The 7727-nt window shown below is 42.3% G+C and overlaps 1 long non-coding RNA gene across 1 annotated transcript; it reads right to left on the bottom strand.

Moving 5' to 3' along the window:
- Positions 1–4333: 4333 nt before the first annotated feature.
- LOC135320515 (uncharacterized) lies at positions 4334–7336 on the bottom strand. Its single transcript, XR_010379685.1, has 2 exons — positions 7095–7336; positions 4334–6265 (listed from the first exon to the last, which is right to left on the bottom strand). It is a non-coding gene; the product is annotated as an uncharacterized LOC135320515 (long non-coding RNA).
- Positions 7337–7727: the final 391 nt, after the last annotated feature.

Here is a 7727-nt window from a genome sequence, read left to right on the forward strand (position 1 = left end):
GGTTCGGAAGCTGCCCGGAGGCTGACTCCGGGGAATCCTTCTCCGTCGCAGCTGTGAGGGAGCCTGTCTTTCCTGACCACAACCAAAGAGGCGATTTTGAATCTCTTAAAACTGCCATACCAGTGTATATCACAACCCTCACAAGATACGTTGAATAAAGTAGAAAACTTTAAGTGTCTCCTTTAGGATAGAAATAGGGTATAAAAGAAATAAATTAAAAAATTCTAGTGCCCGAATAAGTGCTACATTACACTGGCTGCATTATAAGGTTAGAAAACTTCATTACCGCTTTACATACCACATCTTGTATTTAGATTTTATTTATCTTTTTTTCCCTAAAGAAAAAACAATCATTTGATGAGTTCTTGTGTCAGAGGTGATGAGCAGAGAGCAAGTGTAAAACCGGGAACCGTGGTGCTGGTTAGTCTAAGACCATTTCCGTCACTGCGCAGATCATCTTTACTCATTTTACTGCACTTTTTGGAATCACCTTCTCACTTGGAAAAACTCCCGTGTCAGTTGGATTTGCTAGTAAAACAATTCTTTTTCTTACCTAGAACATCAGTGATGTTTTCAAGATGATAAAAAAAATTTGCCCATGGCATTTAAACAGTTGCTTGTTCTCGTAACTCATGGCTCACGGTCTCGTATTTGTCACAATTGGAACTGTGTTTTCTTTGTGCAAATTCTCATTGCTTTGGTGACGCAGGGACACTTGTCCTTACTGGATGGAATATGATAGTAGTTTTTTGCATTCTCTCCCTAAATCTGGAGTCCTGTGTTATGTTTCCTGTTAACTTAAAAAATAGGAATATTGTTATTTACCTAAATATCTAACCTCACACCAGTGGTGCATATCAAATTGGTCCAAATAAGAATTCCAATATTAAATGAAACAGTAATTTCACAACCCACTTTTCCAAAAATTTGGATTGATGGTTCAATTATACCAGGGACATTAGCTGTTTTAATTGAATCAATCATTGCTTTCTTCAATAAAATTTTCCATTCCATCTGCTCTTTTGGTTTATTGTTCTTCAGTGTTTCATTTGCTTTCTTTCCCAAAAATATATGATTTTGGCTTTTGTCATTGAAAACCCTTACTGGTTTTGCTACCTCATGCTGGAGTGGAAGGCTTGTGACTGTTTTATAGTCACTGGTTTCATGGTTGTATGAGTGCTTAATGCCACGTTGCAGGGGTGTGGAGACCTAATGAATTGTGTACATAAAAGGCTTAGTCTACACTGAGTGCAGGGTTAGTGTTCACAGCCCATGTCATCAGTATCATAATTAATCCATTACAATCATCCTCTATTAATCAGTGTTTTCCTTCTAACGTCTCCAGGAGAGGAAATGTAGTAGTCTAAATGCAAATCTTTGCCAAACTTTCAGTCAATTCAAAACCTTTAAAGCTTTGCTGTCAATAGGACTGTGTGCCTTCTATCCCTAATTCTACTCCTCCTGACCCAGGACGCGGTCTCCACAGCTGATGATCCATGAGACACTGGATTCTTGGTCCCATGGCTCTGTGTGTTCTGGGACTTCTGGGGACTTCAGCACTGTTTTAGGGGCTTTGGGTCCCACCTCTTCATAGCATTGCTGAGATGAGATCTGTGGGTTCACCCTCATTCTTGACTGTATGGTGCATTTTTTCTAGAACCAACACACGCCACCGTGGCAGCACTACTTTGAACACGTGCTGGGGCAGCGTGTGCTTGTCAGTTCTTGGGTTTAAATTTTCTGTTCTAATTTCTATAATGGGGTATATTGACAGATACACTCCATTTAAACAGAAGCTCTGTGGGGTTTTCAGCAACTTCTAAGAACATAAATATTCCTGAAGCAGCTAATCTTCCTCCCAACAAGTGAGGAGCAAGCCGGCAAGTCCTGGGGGCCTGTGGCGGCCAAGCTGTGCAGCCCAGGCTGCTCACCGAGGAACAAGGAGAAAATCTTAAAAACCTACTTCCATGCTGTCTTTCACAGAATCTCAGAAATGAACGTTTTAATATCTAAAGAGGGGTGTTTCTTTTAAATAAATTTTTTATTTTTTTCCTTTTTCAGTTTTATCAGGTAGAATTTTTACAGTTCAACTTCACATACACATATTGCATGTAAATACATGTATAGAGCATACTGCATTTTTTAGTTTACATATATGTACTAATTATTGTTTCATAAGAACAGATTAGAGCTTTAGATTTTTAAAATTAGTTACCAGAGGAATAAGGACATCTACAAAAGAATAAACAGAATATGGTAATCCAATCACAAAGGACGGTCAGATGTGCTTGCATATATTCAAGAAATCAAAACAATATTTAGTTCATTTGTGGTCTTATTATTATTGCTATTAATTTTAGATTCCCCATAAATGAAGTCATATGGCATTTTTCTTTCTCTTTCCACCCCACTTCACTTAAAATGACAGTCTTCAGGTCCATCCATGTTGCTGCAAATGGCATCTTTTATGGCTGAGTAGTATTCCATTGTATATATGTATCACCTCGTCTTTATCCAGTCATGTGCTGATGGACATTTGTGTTGTTTACATGTTCCTTGTTCTATGTCCCTTCTGGCAACAATTACGGATTTTAAATATTTTCCACCTTAAAATCCTTCCTGAAGGAGATGTGGTAACTGGAATCAAAAACAGTTACAGCACAGGGTTGTTTGTGATGGCCTTGGGGGCTTGGTAGAAAGGTTGGCAGAAAGGATTTCAGATTCTGATCAAATGAGTCCTCCTCTTGTAGCCCTGCTGACCGCCTCTCTCACGGCCTGCCCTACAAGTCTGACCAGTCCCTTCTGTGAATCCTACTGTATTGTGCACAAATTTTGTCCAATTGGTGTCATCCAGTATGGACCTTAAGTGAGGCACCCAAGCTCCTGTGTTGGTTTCTTCCATCAGTCCTTACTTCCTTGGGAGCCAGGACTGTCTCATTGCCCCAAGGATCCCTAATGCCTAGTGAGATGCATGATAAAGCTGGTACTTAATGAGCACATGGGTCAAATGGAAAAACCTGATCAAAAAAAGGCCCTCATTTTTCAGACATGCCTACTTGAGCACATAGGGTAAAATGACATGTCTTCTTGGATTTGCTGTCAAATACTTCAACAAAGGACAAATAAAAGAACAAAGGTCTGAATAAAGGAAATATGGAAAAGTTTGTGAATTCCTTAATCTGGGTGATTGGCTTATTGTACTATACTTACTCATGTATACTTAAGTTAGTTTATAATTTTACTGTCATTAGCTGAATAGCAAGTATTAATGCGTATTAATTGAAATCCTTAGAACTGAACAAACTTACCCCACACAAAATCCTTAATATCCTAGTAGTTTGTCTTTCAGAAATCTTTTCCCACAAAGACAGGAAAAAAGGGAAAGGCAGATCCGTGCAGTATTTCCACGTTGTCAAAAGACCAAAGGCCGATACAAAAGAAGAGATTGTAAAAAAGATAAAGAGGCTGAAATCAATGTCCGGAAAACCTAGCTAACAATCCTAAATGGCCCAACTTAACTAACCTCAGCACTGCTGCATCAAGAATGGGGCAAATAGCACCTAGTGGATTTTTTTTTAATAAATAAATAATAATCCAGTTCCTACCACAGGCAATTATGATAAGACTGAGTATAATTTCTAACACCAACTAGTGTACAAATCATAATTTCTACTTGATTCAAACTGCTTCTTCTATAAAATTTGAATCTTTTTATTCTTAAGACAGATTTGTGGCCTATGACCTAGTGATAAAATTTTCAACTGGCTTGTATTAAAAAAGGTTCACCATAGTGAGAGTTTATTACATCAAGTATTCCTTTTTGGGAAACCCATGTGCCTTGTCATTCTCTTTCATAAGATTTCCTGTGGAAAATTCAATCCTTCATTCAGGAAAAGGCTGAGCAATATATCTCATGGGAAAACCTTCATAAACTGCAACACAAGAAAATGAAAATGACAGTGAGCAGCCCGTGAAGCCGGCAGACATACAGCGCACGGCTGTGTTCCCGCCTCGAATTTCTTTAACCAGCAGGGAAAATGTGCATTTCAAGAAATAGACATAAACAATTTTCAGGACCTGAGCACACAATTTCCCTTTCAGGGTTTAGTGGGCTTCCATTTAATTCTATGAGAAATGTTTAAAACAACAGAACAACAGCTGAGATAGGGTTTAAAGTAACTTTTATGTCTTAGTGAAAATAAAGCCAACTGATAGTTATCATTTTTACTTTATTTGATCTCACTCTCTTACTTTACCTCCCCAACTTCCTCCAGAAAATGATTGTGAACATCCCCTCCTGTGTCAGAAGGCTAAGTAGAAAGTACCAATCAAATGGAGGTGGGCTTTGTTGTTTTATTTTTCAAAACAAACAAGTTTAATTCATGTGATTTAATAATTTACATCAGAAACAAAGTCTATTCAATAAATGGTAGACAACACATGTCATCATAGCTGCTCATCAGGTTTGGCCCCACGTTACACACTTTTACATGGACATGTGCCATGTGCTGTCATGGGAAATGGTGAGTGGGGACAGGGCCTCTGCTCTCACAGGGCACACAGCCTGGTGGGGAGGTGGTGTTCAATCATTGCCCTTTTTTTTAATATAATTACAAATTATGGGAAATGCTATTTAAAAAGAACAAAATGAGTCAATGAAAGTGAAAAATACAAGGACAGTATTTAGGCTGAGGGAAGACAGGGAACCTCTTTGAAGAGCTGACACTCCACTGAGACCCAAAGGACAACTCCGGTGCTGCAGGTGAAGGGCAGGGACACATTGATAAAGGGCTGATATCCAGAATATACCAAAATCTCTTTAAACTCAACAAGAAGGATGAACAACCTGATTAAAAAATGAGCAAAATTCCTGACACAGATCTCATCAAAGAAAAAATCTAGATGCCAAAGAAGTCTATGGAAAGATGCTCCACAGCATCTGTCATCAAGGGGATGCAGACTGAAACAGCGAGGTACCACTGCACACCTGTCAGAACTGCCAAAACTCTGAACACTGACAGCACCAAATGCTGGTGAGGATGTGGAGCATAAGGAATTCTCATGCATTGCTGGTGGGAATGTAAAATGGCCCAGATACTTTGGAAGACGGTCTGGCAATTTTTTACAAAACTAAACGTACTCCTAACACATGATCCGGCAACTGTGCTCCTTGGTGTTTACTCGACGAAATGGAAACTTATGTCCACACACAAAACTGCATACAGATGTTAATAGCAGCTTTATTCATAATCACCAGAACTCAGAAGCAACTAAGCTGTTCTTCAGTAGGTGAATGGATTAACTGTGGTCCAGCCAGAAAATGGACTATTATTTGGTGCTAAAATGAAATGAGTTATCAAGGCATGGAAAGACATGGAGGAACCTTAAATGCATATTACTAAGTGAAAGAAGCCAATCTGGGAAGGTTCCGCAACTGTCTGATTCCAACTGTATGGTGTTCTGGGAAAGGGAAAACCACAGAGACTAAAAGATCAGTGGCTGTCAGAGGCTAGAGGGGAAGGAGCAATGAATGAGGTGCAGCACAGAGCATTTTAAGGTCACTAAGACAGACTACTCTGTATGATGCTGTGACGGTGGATACATGTCATTGCACATATGTCCAAACCCACAGAGTGCACACCACCAAGTGTAAATCCTAGTGTTAAGTCTGGGCTCTGGGTGATGATGACGTGTCAGTGCAGGTTCACCCATTGTCGCAAATGCATGCTCTGGTGCAGGCGTCAATAGTGAGGAGGCTGTGGGGACAAACTGCAGTTCATACACTGAATCCAGCCCCAGACACCGCTGTTAATAAAGCTCTGTGGGTGTGTGGAATGTCCGGATGCTCTGGCGTCTGAACAGCAGAGCTGAGCAGCTGCACCAGAGATCAGGAGGTTTGCAGACCCTGAAATATTTACTCCCAAGCTCTTGACAGAAAAAGTCTGCTGAGCCCTATTCTAAACGAATCAGAATTCACCCTGATGAGACAGGACAGCAGGGCCCAAACCAGGCATGGTTAATGGGACTGAAGCAATGTTTTAGTTCCAACACCTTTGCTGAAGTCCTGCAGATCCCGCGACAGACTGTAGCCAGGAAGCGTCTGCAGAAGGAGTCGGGAGAAGACCTTCCCGCCAGGCTCCGGGATGCCGGGGGCCGCGCGCTGCACGGGGGCCACCCGCTTGAAGAAGGCGGACTTGCGGTGGAAGCCGATCAACTCATAGAGCTCGGAGAGGATGCTGCACTGCTGAATTCTCTCCTAGGAATGCTGAAGCACAGGGAGAAAAGCAACAAGCATCTGAACGAAACATGTAATGGAAAAAAGACCCGTAAAAAATTTTCCCTTAAAACAGAGACCGAACGACACAGGAAGGAAGAGGAAGGCTGACTTCATGCACTGATGGGACCGGATGCAGAAATGCAGGGAAGCAGCGCTGTGCGGATGCTCCAGACCCCCTCTGGGCCCCACCTTTCCGCGTTCCGCCTCTCCTTTTACTAGAAAGTTCCGTATTCCCTGAAACAGAGGAATCTGCTACCTAAACATGGGACACAGAGAAGGGAAAGAGGAAAAGGACGGGAAAGTAAAGGAACAACAGTTCATCTACACCCTAGGGTTTGGGCGGGACTTTCACCAAACACACAACCTCTCAAAGCACAGAGCACACAGTGAGAGGCTGACAGAGTGACTGCGACTTCTGCTCCTTAAACACAAGCAACCTGCCAGCACACGCTGTGCCCGTTACTGAATCATTACAATCATTTCAGAAACTATTACTACCCCAGCTCACAGGCAAGGAAATCTGAATCTCGGGGAGGATTTATTATCATCCTGGACAAATTCCCATGGCCCAGAATTGTCAGAGCCTCCGGCAGACCCTGGACTAAAATGCTCCTCATCACCACGGGCCCTGAGCCTCAGGCTGAGGCCACGTTAGGTCTGCACCGGCCCAGAGCACGAGTCTGTGGGACAGGGAGTGGTCCCATTTGAAGTGCCAGGCCAAGGCCCTCAGGAACATATGTAATGAAACCAAATACCCAAACTCATTTCCAAGCACTTCCCTGTCCGGTAGGACTGCTCAGCACATCTGGCTTATCACCTGTGCACAGGCTGTGCAAGGGGCCCAGACAGTGACGTGACGTCCCCATGGAAGTGGCTCAGAGACCGCTTCATCACAGGACAGACTCTCCCGGCTTCCAACGTTAACTCTCCATTCCATTTCCAACTGGAAAGTAAGTTTAGACTTGTTTTCCTCTCCAGAAACAAAGACAGTGGTAACATCAGCGGGAAACTCAAGACTGAGGAAGAGTCTCCTGGACATTTCGAAGGATAGGCTGGGGAGGGAACAGAGATAGGGATCAGAAAGACCCGTGTTCCAGTCCAAAGTCTGCACATCACTCGCTTTGACAGTTTCCTTATTAATACAGGTGATAAAATCTAATTATGATTGTTTTGAAAACTAAAAGAAATAACGTATGCCAGTAGCATAGGTGTAAAATCCTCCATGAGTGTTCCAGAAATGGACGTGACCATGGTTAGATACTGTCTGCCAAGTCTTGTGTGCTAAGCTCACATCAGCCAGCCAGAGATGTGCCAGAGAATGCCTCAACAGCCAGCAGCCTTCTCCAACTTGGAAACTCACAGTGTCTGAAGAACAGGCAGTGGTGGATGCTTTGGGACACTGTGGAGGTAGCACTCCAGTGATGACTTTAAAAAGCTGGGGAGAATTTAG

Source organism: Camelus dromedarius, unplaced genomic scaffold, assembly GCF_036321535.1.
Source record: "Camelus dromedarius isolate mCamDro1 unplaced genomic scaffold, mCamDro1.pat HAP1_SCAFFOLD_176, whole genome shotgun sequence".
Lineage (NCBI taxonomy): Eukaryota > Metazoa > Chordata > Mammalia > Artiodactyla > Camelidae > Camelus > Camelus dromedarius.